Here is a 22,065-nt window from a genome sequence, read left to right on the forward strand (position 1 = left end):
CATGAAAACCTAGAAAGTCATTCTGAGGAAAATGTCAGCCTTGTAAATAGTTTTGCTGGGGAGTATGGCAGCCCTTCTTCCAGTGCACTTAAGAAGAGGTTTGATACTCTTTTAATGTGGTTTTGGCAATACACAACAATAATAAAATACACAGGAACAATCACAGGCTTAAAAATGCAATGGATTATTTTCTAAGGCATAAATACAAGCAACAAAAATACACCAAACTAAAAACAATCCTTAATGTAGTTTCCAAAGTAGAAATGCCTATATTTTTCAGACCAGGAAAAATTTGTCACATTAATAAATCATAGGCTAAGCTTTTTTTCCCTTAGGATATTTGCATAAACTCTCAAAGAAATGCAGAAAAATCTGTATGGTAAATATTTGCACAATGGAGGCCACCTATACACACATATGTTCAGACATATGGTCGGTTACACATTTGTATGCTCAGAAGCTATGAAAATAGAACCATGGTGTTCTTACATTCAATATAAAGCTCCCTCTTCTTACCGATGAAAATAATTTAAATGAGGTTTCATTACATGTATCTAATATTTATATAACCAAGCCAGCACCAAAACCAATTCCAAATGATGGCACCTGCTCGCTAGGAATCCAAATGGAGACCAATCAAAACAAATTGTAGGGCTCTTATATTCTCTCATGAAACACACTCATCAACTCGCAGAATGGCTCTCGCAAAGTGAATAAACAGAATAGCTATAAATGGCGATGACAAAGGCTCAGCATAAAATGAACCACTCGTAATTCATTTTCCCAACAAAGGTTGTGCTCAAAGAATCCATATGCCTTTTCAAAGCAACCTTCACTGCAAACATTAGGCAGAAGAAAGTAGCCCATGAAAATAACTGTGAGGGACGTGTTGCTTTCAGGCCTGTGTAACCCACAGGCTTTCATGAAAACACCATGATTGCCCAATCTTCTCCTGCCCCGATTTTCATTTTAAATACACAAAGGAAAAGTATGCCTTTGTGTGTGTTTGGTGGCAGTGTTGGAAGGTGGGGGAAAGGCTGAGAGCCAGGAGAGTAAATACATATATAGTCAAGATACCTGGGCTTCCGTTTGGCGTGTGGAAAAAGAATCCATGAAGCCTTAATTAACATTGTTACTTTTTTCTCTCTTCCCAGAGACATCTGGAATAATCACTAAGAATCTTACATAGCTGGACTTTTGCCTCTGTATATAATGCTTACATTTTTCTTTCCCCAGTTTTTGCTAGATATTTGATATCAGATAGATGTCACAACATCGTATTTTTATTACTTTGTAAAGTTTCTTTTTTAATTTACCAGATTATGCTTTCTATCCATGTTTTATTTCTAAGTTATTTTCCTTTTTTTCCCTAAGAGCATATGCTTTAGGAATTATCCAATTATAACAATAACAATAACTGTGTAAACCATACATGAATTAACCAGTTATGACTGGTGGAAAGCTGTTTGACTCAGAAGTAAATAACCGAAATCTATTTGGTTTTGCTCCTGCAGCAGTTGGCAGAGTGTTTCTGGGCCTATTCTGTCTTCTATTGAGAAAGCCAAAGCAATACAGATCTCCGATGTGCCCCAAATACAAAGGACAGCTCGAGTTTACCCCAAGAACTTCCTCTGAACAGGTGTGGAGGGGGCTGTGTGACTGTGGAGAATTCTGAATGAGCATAGAGGGGGTAGGTAGGATCCCAGAAGAAAGGCATTGGCTAGAGAGGAGGGATGATGCTGCTCACAGTAGAAAGCCCCTGTGCAGGAGAAAAATCCTGTCCAATCAAAAATTATCTATAGTTCTGGGCTAATAACCCTCATTGTCAACAGAAAAGGGGTTTCACCCTAGGCACAAATATAAATGTCTAGATCAAGGGAAAACAGTAATGAGATGATTACTTATATTCCTCACCCAGAGGGTATTCATTTCCTCAAACATTTACTCCAGCACTCATCTAGGTAAGGTCCTTTGGGGGATACGACACTGAATAAGATGGTGCCACTGTCAAGGCATTTAAAAGAGAAGCCAAAATGCAAGCACACGGAATAATGGGAAAGGCTTTCACAGGATTAGGAATTAATACATTTTACTTGGCTTTGCCTCTAAAAGTATTCAATTATCACAGAGAGCTTATATGGAATGTTCTAAAAATGCAATTAAAAAGCAAAAAAGCCAAGGCCAAGAGATCATAAATCAGCTTTTAATCACTGAATATTACATTTCCCAAGTGTTTGACATGTGCTTGGCTGTGTACAAGTTTAAGACACGCTGGGCAGAGAGCTGCTTTCAACAAACCAATAGTTTAACAGGAAAATCAAGGCTGAAAGGGGTTGTTCAGAGGAGAGGGAGGTGACAGGGGTCTCAAGGAAGCAGTTCTAATGATGGGTGAGATGTCAGGGCATGAGGGAAGAGCGAGAGTGTAGAAGGAGACGAGTGTTGTGTGTCTGGGAAAGACAGGCCCGGTGAGAGGACGATTTTCCTGACCTAAGAGTGGGGAATCACGTTGGAGACAGTAATTAGTACCAGGTTAGACGGCCTTGGGAGCCAACCACAGACATGACAAATTAGGGAACATCTGCTGAAAGCTTTTGAGCAGGAGGCCAATAAGATTTTAAAAAATAATACTGCTCAAGAGGAGACAAGATGAAAGGGGAAGGGAAGACCAGACTTAAAGAGTGAATCTAGCAGCTGCTGCAGTGGTCATGGTGCTGCGAACCTAGAAGACCAGGGCCGAGCTGGAGACTGAGAGGAAGGAGCCGTGTGTGGTGCTGACAGTGAAAACATCCTTAGAACGTGGGCACTGACTGGGTCCAAGGAGAAGGGCATTAAGTCAAAGATGACTACGTTTCAATCTTTCTAAGAGCAGCTGTCTCTCTGCCCTGGTGGTACCTCCCCATCTCCAGCCCAGCTGTAGAATGAACTGAGGAGGCACGCCTGACCCAGGCTAAACCATTGAATGATCCAGATTGAGAACTGTTCTCCAACACAGGGACGGAGTGGGTCAAGTAGTGTTGGTCTTGGCCTTGTCAGGTCAGATAGAGCCCGCGCCAGCCAAAGTCATAGGAGAGTGAAACTAAGAACTCTTCAGTTTAATCAGCAGAAAGACGCATAGACAAGACCCTGTGTGTCCAGACCGATAGACAGACAGACAGACAGACAGAGATAGTGCTACTGCCTGACAACTTTCCAGCCCCGTGAATCTAGCCATACTCGCCAGCCAGCTGCTGGGTTCCGGGAGGGCCCCTGTATCTTCATAATACATCCGCCGTTCATGGAGCTCTTTGCAGAGGGGGTTCTAATCCTTACAGCCAAACTCTCTTGACTAAGACAAAAAATATGCTATCAATAAGCTGCCATAGGCTTAGCCAAGGTCATCACCCATCCTCTGTCATCCTCTCCTCTGAGCCACACCCTAACTGGGACAGGCGGGGACAATGTGGTGTATGGGAACAGGCTCCAGAATCACACTGCCCAGCTTCACCAGCTGTATGGCCTCCTCAAGTCACTTAATCTGGGTGTCTCAGCTTCCTCATCTAAGAAATAGGGAAAATAACAGTACCTGTCTCACAGGGCAGTTGTGAAGAGTGACCCCCCATGTAGAGCACTTACAGTATCCTGGGCACACAGTACACACTCCAGAAATTTAGTATTGTTGTTACCCTCATCATCATTGTCACCATCGCTGTGAGCCGCTCTCACCAGAAGAGCACAGAGAGACAGAGTGGATCCTGTCACTGCTCTGCTTCCAAACTGCTTGTGGCTAGAAAGAAGACTGAGCATTCGAGGCCCTGCAAAGTCTGGTGCTCACTGCTCCGCTGCAGCCGCTCCTCCCTCACACGAGGTGGCAGGAGCCTTTATACACACTGCTCCCTGCACCTCACATGCTCCCTCTCAAGTCTAAGAGAGCGCACTCCTGCCCACAGTGTTTGGTCTCCTTGAAGTAGCCCCTCCGGGACCCTAGGTATCAGTCAAGTGTCTCTCTTCTCTGAGGACTTCCTTGATTCCTTCTACTCTAGAAGAACACAGAGGCGTGAGTGGTCCCCTTATATGCTGCCTTTTCCACCTGTGAACTCATGAGCACCAATTCCCATCCTTCTTTCTGGTCTGGGGATCTCTCTTTCTCTCTAATGCACAGCTGAAGTGTGTTCTGTGTTCCCTCCAGCATACATCTGTCTAGAGCCCTCTCTCCGTCAATTATCCTCTGTCCTGGATCTTCACCCTCTTTCGCTCATCCGGGTCTCTACCTTAGGAATATGAGCACGTTAACTCTTTCTCGAGACCCTGTCTCCTGGCACCTCTCCTTCACCCTGAGGCACTCCTCTGGATGCAACCTTGTCTCACTCCCCTGACACTCAACGTGAATCCTCCAAAGATTCGCTGCCTTCACTTCCTTCTCCCCCATTCACTTCTGACGCACAGCAATCTGGCCTCTCCACAACTACCCCAAGCTCACAGGCGGACTCCTTACTGCTTCACCCACGCAGTCTTTCCATTGATTATCTTCCTGGACTTCTCTGAAGCGTTGACCTGTGAGTGCCCTGCACACAGTAGGCTCTGAAATCTTTGTTGAACTGATGAATGACCAGTCCTCTTTCACTATGAGTCCTTCCTCCCTTGGCTACCCTACATGGCCAACACTGTCACGCACCACCCCAAATCCCTTTCCCCATGTTCTTTACTAAGAGAACCCTGATTTTGTTTGGAGAGGCAATGCGCTTAGTTAAACAAAAACTTGTATTCCCAGACATTCTGGAAATGAGATGCCACGAGATGTTTATGTCCAGGGAGACTTGTTAAAGTGGCAAACTCAGGTAGCATGGGCATTTCTGCCTCTCGTCACTTGCTCTTTGCCCTTTCTCCCACAGATGGCAGACTTGAGAGCAAGCATGAGGAGGATCCCACATATACCTGGCTTTCCCCCTACCTCTCTGAACATGTCTCAGTGTCTTTGGCAGGCTCCCTCTTCTTTGCCTGCTTCTTAAATATTCATGTTCCTCGTGGTCTTCCGTATTCTTTTTCTCTCACTCCTTCTGAATAATCTCTTCTATTACCAACAGGTTTAACTGCAACCTATTTGTGATGACTCCAAATAACTCTTGAGCTGAGATCTCTTTCTTGAGCTCAGATCTCCATTTTCAGTCATTCCTAGGGCTCTTAAGTGTCTTACAGGCACTACAAATTCTATATGCTCCATTTGCAGTTTATCTCCCACTACCCGGCTAGGAGAGTCCTACCATTATCCACCTAGCTGTCCCAACCAGAAATCAACGGGCCATCCTGACTCCTCTTTAGCCCCCAGGCCATCAATCAAGTTCTTTCCAGTCAATCTCCCTCACGTTCTTTGGTTCTGATTCTTCCTCTTCATTTTCCCTGTTACTATCTTAATTGAGACTTCATCATTTCTTGCACAGATTACTGCCTCAGCCTCCTAATTAGTCTGCCTCACTGGGACACAACATCGCTAAAGGGATGGTTCTCTAACGCAAATCTGCCTATGCCTCTCTCTTTTAAAATCCTGCAGTGGCTTCCCACTGCTTCAGGGTGGAACTCAGTCTTTAGTACAGCACATGAAGTCCCGTGACCTGGCCTCTGTAACTCTTCTCTCCTCGTTGCCCGTCTGGACACAGTTGCAGCCATATGGGATGACTTGCAGCTCCCAGAAGCCATCACTCTTTCCTGCCTCCTGCCTTTGTATTCACTCCAGAGCCCTCTCTCCCCACTGGGTGCTCCTTGTCCCTCAAGATGCAACTCAGACATCACTTCCTTCTATGAATCCACCCCTACTCCTCCAAAGTCAGGGTTCAGTGCCTCTCCTCTGTGCTCCCCAGGTGGCTTGGGCCTGCCCCTATGGTGACACTTACTGACTATATTGTAATCATCAGTTTAACTTTTATTTCTTTCCACTACATTATGTAAATCTGTAAATCACACAACCTAGCACATGGACAGACTCTAAAATTGAAAGTTTAATGAATGTATGTGTGAGTATGTCTGCCACATTTCTTAGATAAGCCACCTTGAGTGCGAAAGAATGTCTTTTTTTTCCTTAAAGATTGGCACCTGAGCTAACATCTGTTGCCAATCTTTTTCTTGTCTTCTTCTTCTCCCCAAAGCCCCCCAGTACATAGTTGTATATTCTAGTTGTAGGTCCTTCTGGCTCTGTTATGTGGGACGCCACCTCAGCATGGCCTGATGAGTGGTGCCACATCCACGCCCAGGACTGGAACCAGTGAAACCCTGGGCCGCTGAAGTGGAGTGCACAAACTTAACCACTCGGCCACGGGGCCAGCCCCAAGAAAAGGTCTTATTTTCAGTCCTGACACATTAAGTCAAGGCTTAATGTTCTTTTCTTCCTCCCTTTTAGCAGTGGATAATAAATGAATGTTCAGTTTTAAGAATGACAAAACAAGATGAAACACTAGGCTGGTGATCGATTTAGCATCCCAAATACTTCCACGAGAGATCCTTGCCTTCCTTCCTTTCTTTCCTGTTTTAGATTCATTTCACACAAGTTTCTCTCACTTTCTTCAAATGGATTCTCTTTTTGAATATTTTTAAAAATATGATTATAAATGTAACTCATATCTGTTATAGAAATATTGGGTAAACACAGAAAGTCACAAAGAAAATAAAAGCGGCCAACCATTTCACCATCCAGAGATGCCCAGAGTTCATGCCTTGGCGTATCTCCTAGTAATTGGTTTTCTGCAATGCTCACACACTGACTTTGCTCTCCATCTCCTCACTGCTTCTAGAACGGCACAGGAGGCTGAAATGGGCCGTAACACGCTGGGGCAAACCGACGTCATTCTTTCCATCAGAATTCAACACAGCATTAGTCACAAAACAAAACAAGAAGGCCCAGTGTAGCAGCTGCTCTAAACAGTGAAGACTCCACCCTGAGCTTCGGCCTCTCTGGGAGCAAGCTGTGGTTCCTCCTCTTCAGACCCTACTTGGGGGCATCTATGGCACTGCAGTCTGTAAAGTAACGTTACCTTTAAGCGAAAACATAATTCTGGATTTTCACTTACCTGTTGGATGAAGCTTAGTCTACTCTGGCAAAGACTTCTTGTCAAGTGGTGTATTAAGTACGCAGGAGTTAACTCAATCTTATTATTAAACTATTTCAATTCCTATTGTTTTGAAAGTTGGGGAAAAAACATCCCAAATCTTCAGCTTTAGGATATATTTCAAATCTCACACACCTGGCAGGCTGCCTCAACGCTCACCAACATGCTGCCGGCTTCGTACTAAACACGCCCCCTTTTCTTAGCATTAAGGAACAGGGTAAACCTATGACTCTTAAATTCAGCCCAACTGAGAGAAATCCAGGAAGGATTTAGGATTATGGTGATTATTAGCAAAATCCACAGGAAAAATATGTGCCCTTTCCTGGTGCTAATACCACTAAGTCTCCCGGGAATTCCAGGTTCTCTCCTGTTCAGGCATGTTGTTCCTCCTTGGGGAGCCCCCCTTGGCAGTTTTCAATAGAATACCCAGGACTCCGTCTTGACTCACAGAAAGCACCCAGCTCCTCCTCTCCGCCATACACACAATTTCAATTCACCTTATCAGAAGGCAGGCAGAGGAGTCTGGGAACAGTGATGGCTTCAGATACCTAGGGATCAATCTATCTACGTGGTAGCAGCAGGTGCTGACTGAGAGAGGCCTGGGAGCACTGGGAAGGGGCATGGAAACCCATCACTTAGATCAACAGTATCCTGTCTGGGATTTAGGGGGAGGAGAGGCAGGTACAGAGAAAATAGCTCAAAACATTCTGACATATGGAAAACTTACAGCGCAAGCACCTCAAGAATTTAACAGTAATGGAGAATTTGGAGTGGGGTACCCAAATTTCCTACCCTCCCACAACCCTGGAAAGCTTAGGATACCTTTGTTTGAATGACAAAAAAGCACCTCTTCTGATTTAGCAAAAGCCCACCTGCCTCTAGGAAATGAGAAAAAGATCTCTCTTCTGGGCAGATTCAACCTTGCAAAGAAAAAGGTCCTTTTTCATGAGCAGGTTCAGGGCTTGGCAGCTAAGTGTGGGCTGGAAGGCAGCCTTCATCTGCCATTCAGCAGAGTACCTTCGTAGAACCACACAGAGCAGCCTGCACCCTCTCGACATGGACTACCTACCACGGATGGTAGGGTGGGATGGGTCTTCAAGGTCAGCGCTCCACCAGTAAGAAAGGAGTGGTGGAGGTTCAAGCTCCCCCTGCTTCATCCTGAGGCCAGAGAATCCATGGAGGGTGGGATTATTCCTTCATTTATCAAACATTCGTGCATGGGCAGGCCCGTGCTAGGTGCCGGGGGCAAGGCTTGGGCCAAACCTCAAACGCTGGCAGTCTAAGGAAAGGCCCACTCCCAACATTTGCAGGGTCCAGGCAAGAGAACAAATGGAGGCCCACATACCATATGCTGTGAGGCTTCTCGTCACTCACCAGCCTAAACTGGGCCCCTGCTGCCCACATGGACTTCCACCCCCATCAACATCACTGATCTCAAATCCTCAAAGGAACCTGATGCAGGAAGGCTGGGCTTTGGATTTAGAATTCTCAGACTCCTGAGCGTTTTGGGCCAGAATGGGCTAGCCCTCGGTCTCTAGCATGCTGCCTTCTCTTTCCCCCTGCAGTCCTGTCCCACATCTCAAAGGGCTTTGTGCACATGTGTGTAGACAACCCCGCAGACACTGCTAATCATCTTTCACACCCAAGGGCATATTCACTGGGGCCCGGCTCTCCCTCAGGAGGATGGACTTGGGAAAGAGGCCCCAGGCTCTCGAAGCAAGCTTAGGGTCATTGGGCCAAAGAATTCGGGATTTGGGGGCCTGGTTCCATGGGGTGTAGCACAGAAAGGAGTACATGGGCTCAAGCTAGGCACATCTCCTTGGCTTCTCAGACTTGTTGCTCCATAGAGAAGAGGTACAGCCACCGGAGGGCCACAGTGGGACCCTTTCAAGTATAAGACCCAGATTAGATGGTGCAGGGCAGGGCCCCTCTGGCCTGGGTTTAAGAGCAGTACTGCCTAAGAGACAGAAGGGTCAACTGGCAGTCATAAAACAGTGTAATCAGTGCTCAGATAGGGTGGATACAGCTTGCTCAGGGGAGCACACGGAAGGGGCACGCGGTCTGGACTCTGGAAAGGCTCATTTCAGAAGGTGATAACATACCTGAGATGTATCTTAAATGACTTGCAGAGAGCAAGGTAGAAAAAGCTGGAATGAGTGTTTCCAGGGCACAGGAGCAGCATTTGCAAAGGCATGGAGGTGGGACAACATGGTGTCTTCTGGAAATTACTAGTGATTTGTCATGGTGGAAATAAAGGGGTATGTGTTGGGGAGGGGCCTGGCATGAATCTGGAAGGTTCTGCAGGGAAGGCCTTGTATGCCATGCTAAGTAAGGTATTTGGAATAACAGAAGGGTCACCAAAGAGGACTTCATTCATCTTCATGACTGACAAGTGCCCTAATTGAGCCCCTGATGAAGAGAGGGTGTGTACTACACACAGCGAGTTTCAGCGTTATCAATTACACTCTTAATGCTTTCTGGAAAAATCTATTAAAGCCAACATACTGATGGGCAGTGTGGTCACCTCAAATATAACTTTAGCCAGAGCCCAGATCTTTCCTTAGCTTTGGACTCACATGCACAGCTGACATCTCCCCTTGGGTTTCTCACAAGCATGTTAGACCCATAATATGACATAGACAGACGCCAAACACTTCTACTCCTGCCCCTTCTGACATCCCCATCTCATTCAATATCACTCCATTCCCCTTCCTACTCAAGTCAGTAAACTAGGAGTCATCCTTGATTTCCCTCTCTCCCCCTCACCATGCCCTTCCTTAAGTCCTGCTGATTTCTCATAACCACCTTCTCCTCGCCATCCTCGCTCGCTCTCAGCCCCGTTACCAGCATCTTTTGCCTGGACTAATACAACAGCCTCCTAACTGGTCTCCTTGCTTCCATTCTCTACAAGGCATGAATGATCATAAAAAGGAAATCTGTTCAGCTTAGTCCCTCGTGTAAAATCCTTTAATGTCTTCCCATTGCATTTAGAATAAAATACAAACTCCTTACTACAGCCTGTAAGATGCTGCATGATCCGCTGCCCAACTTGCCCTTCATTGTCATCTTACACTGTTCTTCCCCAACTCTCTGGGCTCCAGCCTCCCTAGAGCCTGATGTCCATTCCTCAAACACACCAGGTCTTTCTTGCTCAAGGACTCTGCACATGCTACTCCCAGCCTGTGATGCTTCTCCCCGACCACCCCATCCAAAGTAGGGGCTTGTCTCAGCCCGTTGTGTATTTCCTGCCTAACCTTCATTGTAACTGGCAATGATTTCATTATTTGTCTCTCTCTCTGTTTATTTATTTTTGGTCTATCTTCCCTGGCTATAATATAAACTCCAGGAAGCCGGGGGAATAACATGGCTGTTTGAAACTAGAGATAAAATTGTTAATGAAGGCTCAGTGTGTGGACCTTAGTAGGTACTCACGAACTATTCACCAAGTGAACAATGGACACCCATACTAGATATTCACCCCTCTCACTCTCCAGACTTTTGTTAATTAGGCTTCCTAAAATTAAAAAAAAAAAAAATCCTTGCTTATGAAACAAGCTTAAAATTAATGAAGGAATTATTACACTTTGAGGAAGTTTAATTTTAATCTGGGCTCCAATAGATTATTTTCTTCAAGTATTCACATTGGCTGTTATGGAGAACTCCATGGAGAAATTTTGAAAAGCTATCATGGATGCAAATTCGTTTATTAAAAAAAATCATGTCGGTAACATAACAGTACTACATGCCTTATTTAATGTGGAAAATATTTAAATAAGATCATTATGGCTCTCTTACAACATATCTATTTAGTCTAAACCTCTGGTTCCTTTCCACTATAAATCTACTTTGTTTGAAATCTCAGAATGTACAGCCCAAGGCTTTTCCAATGCTGAGACGAACAGATGTGTACAGTGATCTTGATCATGCTTTGGAGTATCACTAAGGGCATGAAAAATTTAGCAGATAATTCAAACTACATATTCTTTGTCTATTCTATCTCTTTGTGAATCTGCAGCTATAATTTCTAAGCTATTAAATCCAAGGCAGGAAAACAGTATGTCACTGAGATAAGCAAGTAGTTACAAGAACACCTTATTAAGCCAAGTCCATTTCATTTACTCCTATGATCAAATGATTGAATAATTTCCTAAAAAGGAATAAACAAACAATTAGGTTTTTTAATCAAACAGAAATATAGAGAAATAAGAAAACATTGTTAGTAAAAAATTTTTTTAACTTAACTCAAGAATTAATTATTTGTTTTAAATGAACATTGCAATTCTTGTTTGCTGGAAATTCCTAGACTATACTCCGTCCCTTGCACACATTGCAGGACACTTTCCACATTCCCCTTGTCTCCATGGAGAATGCCTAGCCACTTATCAACCTGCTAAAGAGTTGCTTCTTTTGTAAACACCTTTGTTCTTTCTTTCCTCTGGATTCCTGTAGCATCTTGGAAAATAAGTCTGTTATATACTGCAATAAAGTATGACAAAGCACTGTTGGTTTTTTTATTTGTATGTGTGTGTACCCCACCTAGAGCAGCCTAAGGACGTGCTCACTCCTGTCTGTAACACCAGCCCTAAGCACAGTGCCTGGCACTAGTAGGTATTCATGGGACATTTATTTCAAAAATGAATGATTAAATCATCTCTATCATGCCTTCTCCTAGGATCTATAAATTTGGTGCCCATATTTTATAACGCTAAGATTGACAAACACGATGTCATTAAGGATTTTCGGGTCATTTCTAGATGCATGAAACAGAAATATGCTAATTTTAATGTCAAGATTTCTGAGATGTTGCAATGGGCAGCTGGAGGCAGTATTTGATATCTTGACTAACTTAGAAAATGTGGGATCTCAAGTTGTTAGCTATGAAAGATGGAAACGGTGGTGACCTTCAGTCAGGAGGGGAAGATATCTATCTAACTCTGGCCTCCTCCTCCATCACCACCCACCTACGCACCCACATGCTCCACATTTTCTTCCACTGAAACGACAGAACAGTATAACTGAGCTACTGGCGACCTCACTAACGCTGAATTACAGACAGGTCTAGTTTAGGAGATAAAGACTCCAGAGCAACATTTTCCTGATGATATTATCAGAACTCTCTAGTTTGGAGCAAATGAGGAAAAGTTTGTCTTAGATTCATGAAAAAGATCTGAAATTCACATTATTTTCAGAGAACTATACTTTTTTTTTTTTTCAGTCACACACAGGAGCTCCAAACATGACCATCAAATAAATCACCCAATACTGACTTGGAAAAGAATGTTTTAAAAATGGGCACAATTGAATTGAAGTTAACATGCCAGCTATTTTATATTGGCAAGTCCAAGCAAACTTTGTCGTCTTTAAATTTTAGATGTTTAAATATACATCAGAACATTGTTTGTAAATGAGAAAAAACTAAAAATGCCCTAAACAGCCAAAAACAGTTGGTTAACTATACTACAGTACAGCCAGAGAGGGTAAAATGATGCAGAAGGATATTGAAAACATTCACTTTATACTACATGGAAAAAGTAGTTGACGGAGCTAACCATACAGTATGATGCCATTTTTGTGTGAAAATTACATAGGCATATTTAATCACATAAAAAGCCTGGAACAAACACACATGGGAGTGTAAACAGTGGCATCTCAGTGAAGTGTACTTCTTTTTGCTTACTGGAATTTTCTAAAGTTTCTAAAATTAACCTGTATTGCTTTTATCATTAGAAGGTGTAATTTGTTTGTTTTAACCTATTTGGTTCTTTCCTTCTATCTAATCTTTTTTTCACATTATTAAAATACATGACTTATGAAAAGTTGCTTAAAAGTAAATGTCACCTAAGTTTCTTTCCTAAATATACAGAATTTAATGGACTGTGTTCAAGTTTAAGCAAATTTCTGTATTCTGGAATGTGAAATGTGAATAAGAAGGAAAAAACCCAGAAATTTTCATGAGTGTTAGGAAAACTAAAAGGAAAGCTTACTGACATCATATACCATCAAAATTGCGACATCACTTCCCTAGACTGTGTATTCTAAGAGTTTTCATCTGTAAGATTTCCTAAAGCTTAACACACTCACTAATGTGCAACAATGAATCCATTATGACACGCATATCACCGTTTTCCATGAGCAAACATTCCACGTTTCCCAAGCACCATCTATCACCATTAATAACACTGGCTGAGCTCTTTCTACAGATAAGAATTGGTATTAGGAAAGATATGAAAGCCATTGTCCCTTTCTTTTAGGAAATCTGCCATAAAGATAGGGGATTATTGCATACATTACGTGTATAGATTCTTCAGGTCTCCATTGTTTCAAGTTATCAGTTTTCTGATAGTAAATAATTTTACGTGACTTATCCCCTCTAATCCTTAATACTTTTGAGGTAGGAACTACTCCCCATTTAACAGGTGAAAAGATCAAGGCACACAAAGATTAAGCAATTTGCTTAAAATCACAAAGCTGGGAAGTGGGGAGGCTAGGTTGGAATGCAGTTCTACCAGTCTGCAGAGGCTGTGCCTTTAACCATTACGTTGCATCCCGCCACCGGCCCCCCGCCCCCCAACAAAGGAAGGGCTATAGCAGCAGGCAGTGCAGTGACTCAGAGGAAACCAGCGCTACCTGGAGCCAGGAGAAGCAGAGGGGGCTCCACGGAGTGAGGAGTACTTGACTGGAGTCTTGGAAGGCAGAAATGCAGTATCAGGAGAGAGAAGTCGTTCCAGGAGAAGGCATTCTTCCCTCTTGGTACAAATATGGCTTGGATGTCCCTCAGTCCTCTTCTATAAAGGACTGGGACAGATGGCCCAACCCACAAAAATGAACTTGACCATATTTTATGATTGGAATGAAATCGGAGCAATTCAAGGCAAAGAAAGCTTGCTTGCTTTCTTATCATTACCGCTTCTCTCCTCTCTCACCGTTCAGCAATAATTTTGAAAAGGAATAAGGACAGAAAGATCTATCTCTAAATAAAACCTAAGAGGACAATGAACTACTTTAAAAAAAAATTCACAGCACTCACTGAAGAGGAAAATGTCTCTGGGTTAAGAAACTGGGCCAAACTTAAAGAAATAATTGTGTCACAGTTGGGGAACTAAATTTCAATTTATAAGTGGAAAAAAGCCATCAAGAGAAATAGGTGACAAGGGAATAAGATGAACCAGACAAATTCATGAAGGAAGTGAATCAGAAAGCCTTTTGCTTGAAGAGTTTACTCCTGTTTGGAATAAAAATAGTTACTTACAGATTTTTCCCGCCGCAATAATGCCAAGAAAAAGAAAAGAAAATTGTTTCATTTGGCCTAAGTTTTATCCGAAATTATAATCATATATATGCAAAGGGATATTTCTTATGAAACCCTTAATAACAATTTACCAATAAGAAAGGGAGGGGCATGACTTCTTACTTCCGTTTCTCTTTATCCTCAAGGATCTAAAAGACCTCAATCTTTTTCTTCAGCCATCTGGCTCTCTCCAATTCTGCTCATCCTATTCTCTCTTAAACCTACTCTAATCAGGCTTCCAGCCCACCACTCCAATGAAATGACTCTTACCAAGGTGACCTGTAACTTACACGTTGCTAAATCCAGTGCTCAATGGTCAGTCCTCACCTTCCTTGTCAGATCAACTGCAACTGACACACTTGATCGCTCTATCCTCTTTCACACATTCTCTTTACAGAGTTTCTAGGACAACCCGCTCTCTTGGTTTCCTACCTCCTGGTTGCTCCTTCTCAGTGTCCTTTTCCTGACCTCTTAATGTCCCAGGATGCTCCAAGTCTCAGTTCTTATTCTTCTATTCTTTGTGTGTGTGTGTGTGAGGAAGATTGGACCTGAGCTAACACTTGTTGCCAATCTTCCTCTTTTTGCTTGAGGAAGAGTGGCCCTGAGCTAACATCTGTGCCAATCTTCTTCTATTTTAGGTGGGATGCCACCAGAGTGTAGCTTGACTAATGGTGCTAGGTCTGCGCCCAGGATTTGAACCTGCAAACTCCGGGCCGCCAAAGCGGAGGGCATGAGCTTAACCACTACGCCACAGGGGCAGCCCTTTATTCTTCTCTTCTTGACACACATTCACGTGACCCTTAGTGATGTCACGTATTCCTGACTTTAAATATGATCACAGGCAGGTGGCTTCCAATTGTGTACTTCCAGCCCAGCTCTCTTTCCTGAACTCCAGACTGAGAGATCTAACTGCCTACTTGGCATCTCTACTTGAATGTCCAATGAGGATCATTTACTTAACATATCCCCAACTGAGCTTCTGATGCCCGGACTCTCACACACCCAGAAAAGACAAATCCTACTTCATTCACAGATTTCCACAGCTCAGTTGATGGCAACTCCATCCTTCCCGTTCCTCAGGCCCTGAACTTTGGTATTATCCTTAACATTTCTCTTTCTCACTCCCACCTTAAATTTGTCAGGAAAATCTGTTGGCTCTACCTTCAAAATACATCTGGAATTTAACCACTTCTCCTCACCTCCACTATGACCCTCATCAAGCCGCCATCACCTCTTACCTAGATTCCTGGAAAGCCTCCTAATGGGTGCCCCCGCTTCTACCACTGCCCCTCATTGTCTACTGTCAACACAGCAAGAGTGTTCCTTTTAAAACCTAAGACAGATCATGCCACATCTATGCTCAAACTCCTGCAATGGCTCTCCATCTCTTATAATCAAAGCCAAGGTCCTTCAGTGGCTCACAAGACCCTATGCCATCTGTGTTTGCAACAATCCCCACCCCCACCCACCTCTCTAAGCCCCCTCCAACTATTTTTCCCTTCAAGAACTCGGCTCCAGCCACCCTGACCTCCTTGCTGTTGCTCACTATATATATCACGTAATTTACTTATTACGTTTGTCACCCCTCCCTCTGCCCTGTTACAATATAAGCAGAATGTGTGCTCCACAGGGCAAGAGTCTTTGTTTTGTACACTGATGTATCCTATGAGACCAGCCAGTGTGAGGCACATAACAGGTACTCTAATTGAAATTGCTTAGTGAATGAATTTCCAGTCTCTTAGCAAACTATAAAGAGCCTGGTCATGTGATAGACTTGTTCCACTAAGAATCTTACTACATTCCTTTCTCTTAAAAAATCTGTGCCAGGGGCCGGCCCAGTGGCACAGCGGTTAAGTGTGCACGTTCTGCTTCGGCGGCCAGGGGTTCGCCGGTTCGGATCCCGGGTGCAGACATGGCACCACTTGGCAAGCCATGCTGTGGCAGGCATCTCACATATAAAGCAGAGGAAGGTGGGCATGGATGTTAGCTCAGGGCCAGTCTTCCTCAGTAAAAAGAGGAGGATTGGCAGCAGTTAGCTCAGGGCTAATCTTCCTCAAAAAAAAAAAAAAATCTGTGCCATTTGTTCATCCATATATCCATCCATTAATCATCCACTCAGTACAAATTTGAGTAACTATACTGGGCTAGCACAAGCAGTAGGGACATAAGTAAAAGGCTAAAGCTTTGTTTTTGCACAGGGCAAAGAGAAGAAACCAGACAAATGGTTTGTAATCCTAGGAACGATAATCTAAGGACAACCAAGGATACTGTGTGTAACTCAAGTACAATTCAGCCCATTAATTGCCTCTATAGAAGGAAGCTCTGGGTACAAAGGATCACAGAAGAAGGCCATCTAATTGACCAAGGCTGGAGAGGAGGGGCCATCAGGAAAGACTTTCCAGAAGCTGTGCCCCTTGGGCTAGGTTTTTAAGTAGTAGTTACGGAAAGAGTTGGTAGGGACTGTAGACAAAGAAGAGAGGAAGAGCCATTCTAAGCAGAGGACACAGCTTGTCAAAGCACAGCCAGTACACGGGAGCATGAAGCCTTGGGGAACCTCAGGCAGCTCAGAGGGGCTTGAGTCCTGGAGTTCAGCGGATATGTGGAGGTAGAGAGGTCTTCTTTCACTCATACTGCACGTTTGACTTAATCTTGAAGTTAAGGGGTAGCCATTAAAGTTCTATTTCAGGTTTGCATTTTAAAAATATCTGGCAGCAAGAAGTATGGTAAAAGGGGGCCTTGAGAAAGACTATATAGATAGGTATAAAATTTTAATTCAGAGTTAGAAACCTAGTATAAATTGGTAAGGTAAAGTGCGCCAAGAATTTTAATTCGTGACTCAAAGCAACCTGATAATTATCATTATTTACAATTTTTTCAGAAGACTCAAAAGAAGAGAACATTAAGTAAGGCAAAGATGCTCAGAGAAACTCTTAAACACATTTGGATTCAACTCCAAATCCCAAATGAAGTGGAACAAAGGGTTAAGAAATGTTCATGAAGAAAGCCCCCACCAGTGTCACTCTCTCCTCAACAGGGAGCTCACGATTCTAGTTCAAGAAAGGGCTCACCTGACAAAGGAAATACCCAATCCATCCATCATCTCCCCACTCCCCTTCCCTCCTGAACATCTCATATTTTTCTTTCTAAAAGATACCAACACTCAATAGCTACTTGTTGCTCTGGAGTTCCGGTAATCCTCTTGGCATTGTAACAGTAAAATCCTTCTTTGTCCTTAAAGAGAGGGGGTGGGATTGCCTGAATCACAGGAACGGATACTTCAAGCAACCATTTTACTTTGCGAGGGCACAAAAGATCTTTCTCAATCATCTTCTTTCACAACATGCCTCGCTGGCCAAGCCTTAGATGTTCGTTTGCTTTGGAAGACCATTGTAGGCAACTGGAAAAGAACCAGAACTGTCCCTGGCACTGACAGAGAACTGAACTTTCGCAGGTAAATAAAAGCAGTAGGTTCTCTGTTCTCTAGTTTCAGTCATACTACCTTAGAACTTGTTAATGAGTGATTTTCACAGCTCCCCAAGTATTTATTCCAGAAGTTCAAAGAGAAATCAGGTACAAAGAGATCTTAGGTACAAGAATCAAACACCTATTTCTCTTTTAGGACAACACTTGGAATTTGGAAAGTTGATGGAAAATAAAAGCACGAAACACTCTCACCAATAGTACTTGTTCATGTGTGTGTACGTAATTTACAAAGTCCAATCTACCTACCTAAGAAACCCGAGGAGGAGAAAAGGAAATCTAAAATGGGAGGAAAGCTAAAGATGGCTCCAAGCACACAGAGCAAGGCTAATACAGTCAGCTGTGTGCGTGTACATTTGTAGAGAAAGAAAGCAAGCTTGTTATTATTTAGATAATAAAAGATTTTGGCTCAATTCTTTAAATCCTGCTGTTATTTTTCCTCTTAAAAATGACATATTTTTAACTTACAGGGTTTTTGGGCAGGGGAGAAGAGGGTCAAAATGGTTCCTGTTTACATTTCCCTAGGAACGATAATCTAAGGACAACCAAAGATACTGTGTAACTCAAATACAACATAGCATATATATGTATATATATTTAAAATGAAATAAACTATAATCTAAAATTTGTTTGTGGTTTGGGGATTTCTTATTTCAAATAGCAAATGTTTAAATATACATAAACCATGATTTCCTTCTATACCACTTTGTTTTACCTCTTACAAAAGAAAATCCTGAGAGCTTCTTCTAATATGATTATAATGTCTAAAGCCATCGTTTTTAATAAACATATCATTTGACTTAACATAGAAGTGGCAGAACTAGCATGCTGGAAAATAGGCTTTATCTCAAATAAGAACAAAAGTCTGTTCATAAGGAAAAGACAAAAAAGACTTAAATTCAAAAGGAAAAAAAATAGAAAGTAATAGAGACTTAAGAAAAGGTACTTGGTTTTCCCATCGGTTAAACGGGAACAATCATAGCATCTGCCTCACAGGGCTGTCAGGAGGATTAAGTGAACTCACACATGCAGGGCACTGCACGCAGTGTCTAGGCCCATATTGAGAGCTCAATAAATATGAGCGCTTATTATTATTATTATCATCATTGTTATTGTTGTTGGTAATGGCTCATGTTACTAGGCTATCTCTTGCCTTCCCACTAGGGAAAGCAAACAGTCTTAAAGGGATCACAATCTGGTGAAAGTCTTTGCTGCCAAGCAACCATAGCCCTATCTCACAGAGGAAGTACACTGAAAAAACTGCTCGAGATTTCTCAAACCCAGAAGCAAGAAGAGGTAATTACAGAGAGATCAGTGTTTCTGACTTGTGAAGGGAGGGCTATCATCTAAAAAAGAGAGATAAGGCTTGTTCTGCATTTTCCAGAGAGCTGGGCTTGAATTAAATGGTGGAAGTTACAGAGGGAAGTGTCCGCTCAGGGGAAGATTCTCCAACGCTGAGAACACTCACCTTAGAAAAGGGCAGCCTACCTCGAAGGGTAGAGAATATACTGTTAGCCTGTTACTGAGTGTGAAAGCAGGAGTTTCATCAGTCAAGGATGATAAAGACAAGGTTCCTTAGCAAGTTCACGCCAGACGACAACAATGAGAACCACCACCGCCACAATAACAATGATAAGGTGACAGTTCTTCAGAAATTGTCCAGCATTTTTGTAAGGACTTCACACATAGTGACCCACTTAATCCTTACCACAGCCACCTGGCTCCATAGTCTGTGTGTGAACCACTACCATACGCTGCCTACCTCCCACTTTCAGAATCCTGAGCAAGTTACTTAACCTCTCTGTGCCTCCATTTCCTCATTTATAAAATGAAGATAATAATAGCACTCATCTCAGATAACAGTGATAAATATTAAATGAAATAACACATTTGTTTAGCACCTAGATCAGTGCCTAACATGTAGCAAGTATTTATAATTTTTTATATAAAGGTTGTTTCCATTTTTAAGAAAATTTTTCACTTGGATGGCAAGTTAGGGAAGGCATAAAGAACGGTCTTGGCTACAGTGAGTAAGTGGAACTCAAGGCTTGCTGATTTAGGATTGATTCTCTAACTGAACAAAATTAGCCATGAAAAATATGGTCAAAACTGCTAAAGTGAGAGGTCAGTATGAGATTAAATTCCCCCTACCGTTGGTCATGACTGATTGTGATGTAAGACGTTGAAGTGGCCTAGTCCATCACCCACTACTGACGTCTCTTACCATCCTCAAGGCCTTGGCCAGTCACTCAACCGCACTTTCAGCAGAATCCTTAATTGCTTCAAGTTGGACTTTACCTAGTACCTACTAAACCAATACCCCAACCGAGGTCAATCCAATCCATGTCTTTTGTACCTGCCATCGAACTGCAACCTGGCATCCAACATATAAACCTTCTATTCACCCTTAAGTCACTCCTTTACAGATTCTCATAGAGGCAATATTAAACCTTTATTTCACTCAAGCTTCCAAATCTACTCCTGCCCCATCCTCAAATATCCTAGACTCCTCAATAACTGGAAAACAGAAGCAATTGGATATAAATCCTTTCCACTTTTCATATACCTTCCTCCACACCCCTAAACTGCTGCAACAGCAAATCAAGTCAACATTTACCGATTATCTCTGCCTAGGCTTTCACTCTCCTTCCTGTTTCAAAAGGAAAAAAAATGCTTCCACACCTCCTTTCCAAGGTCAACTCTTTCTTCTATTCTCTGATGCTACCCAGGAAATGCAGGTTACATAATCTTCTTGGTTTGTCGTTCCAGCAACTATCCCTCCATCTTCCACGTCTCTGTTGGACCTTCATACTTTCTCTACTCGTCTATAAACATGTCCACATGAAAAAATACGCAGTCCTGTTTCCCTCAGAAACCTTGATCCTTTCCCCATCTTACTGCCAAATATCTAAGAGTGGTCTTTTGCTGTAGCTATGTAACCCACTGAACTAATAGATGTGGACCACTGGAAGACAACCTGATCCCGGTTATTCTTGATTCCATCAACCTTTTACGTATGCTTAAAGGTTCCGACATCCAGCAGCTACAGATTTGGTGACCATTAATTATGTTTTCCATTTACGTTGTATTTTTAACAAACACAATAAAGGAAAATGTACCATAGAGGTTTGCTACACGCGACAAATGGTACTTTAAATGTTGATATGTGCTTTGGGACTTCTAGCAGAAAGTTTATAGATTAGTAATACTAACACTTTAAAAAAATGTATTTTGAAGGATAATTCTTACATGAGCTAAGCCCTTACATTCTACATAGTAATGACTGAAGTTATGAACAAGAATGTGATAATGTAAATTGTCTATTTAAACTTGCAGAGCCTCATCTGATTTAAAACTTAAGGCCTATACAGAAAAATAAGCTTACAGAAATAAAGGTTTCTCTATACCTTCAGGGAAAAGGATCTGGCAAAAGGACCTAAAATAGGAGAGAACATGATGTATTTAAAAAGAAGCAAGCAAGCCAGTGTAGGGTGGAGCACAGAAAACAAGGGGAGGGCAAGGCAAAGGCCAGATCCCACAGGGCCTCATGGCCAGAATGAATACATTTTGGTACACCATAAGAACAACAGGAAGCAAATGAAAAGCTTTAAGCTGGATGATGGAAGGATCAGACCTGCAATTTTAAAAGGATTACTCTAGTTGCTATACGGAGAATGAATGGGTAGCCAACCAGAGTCAATGTGATGGGGACAAATGGGGCTTAGAAGGCTGTTTCAGAAGCCTAAGAGGGAAATGATGGTAGCCTGGAGCAGGGTGGCAGTAGAGATGAAAATAAGGAGAAAAACTCTGGAAGATAAAATCAGTAAGACTTGGTGAATGATTAGACATGGGGGAAAGAAAAGAAGAGAGATGTCAATGACATGTTGGTTTCCTGAATTTATATACGTATATACATCAAATGCGGAGTAACACAACTTATACAATATATACCAAATTATTAAAAGAAATTACCCATGGGAATGGAAGACAAATTTTACATAGTAAAAGGCAGACTTTGATTTTTTTCTATATAGATATCTGCATTGTTTAAATTTTTTTATAATCAGCAAGTATACATTATTTCATAGTTAAATTCACACTCAATATAAAGAAATAAAGTATCTGCCTGGCTGAAAAGCATATGAATGGCATATTAGGGAGAAGGAACAATCTATACAAAGGTACAAACACGTGAAAGTACATGGCATATTTATAGAATATCAA

General features: G+C 42.4%; 1 protein-coding gene across 6 annotated transcripts in view; it reads right to left on the reverse strand.

Moving 5' to 3' along the window:
• PIP5K1B (phosphatidylinositol-4-phosphate 5-kinase type 1 beta) overlaps positions 1–22,065 on the reverse strand; it is a 279,654-nt gene that overhangs the window by 183,120 nt on the left and 74,469 nt on the right. Inside the window, exon 1 of one of the 6 annotated variants that reach the window (XM_070590461.1) lies at positions 13,701–13,941. The exons of the other annotated variants lie outside the window; for them this stretch is intronic. The gene's annotated coding sequence lies outside the window, so the exon portion shown is untranslated. Of the gene's footprint in view, positions 1–13,700; positions 13,942–22,065 lie in introns of those variants that run through there. 6 annotated transcript variants of the gene reach the window in all.

The sequence above is a fragment of the Equus przewalskii genome, chromosome 22 (genome assembly GCF_037783145.1).
Source record: "Equus przewalskii isolate Varuska chromosome 22, EquPr2, whole genome shotgun sequence".
Taxonomy (NCBI): Eukaryota; Metazoa; Chordata; class Mammalia; order Perissodactyla; family Equidae; genus Equus; species Equus przewalskii.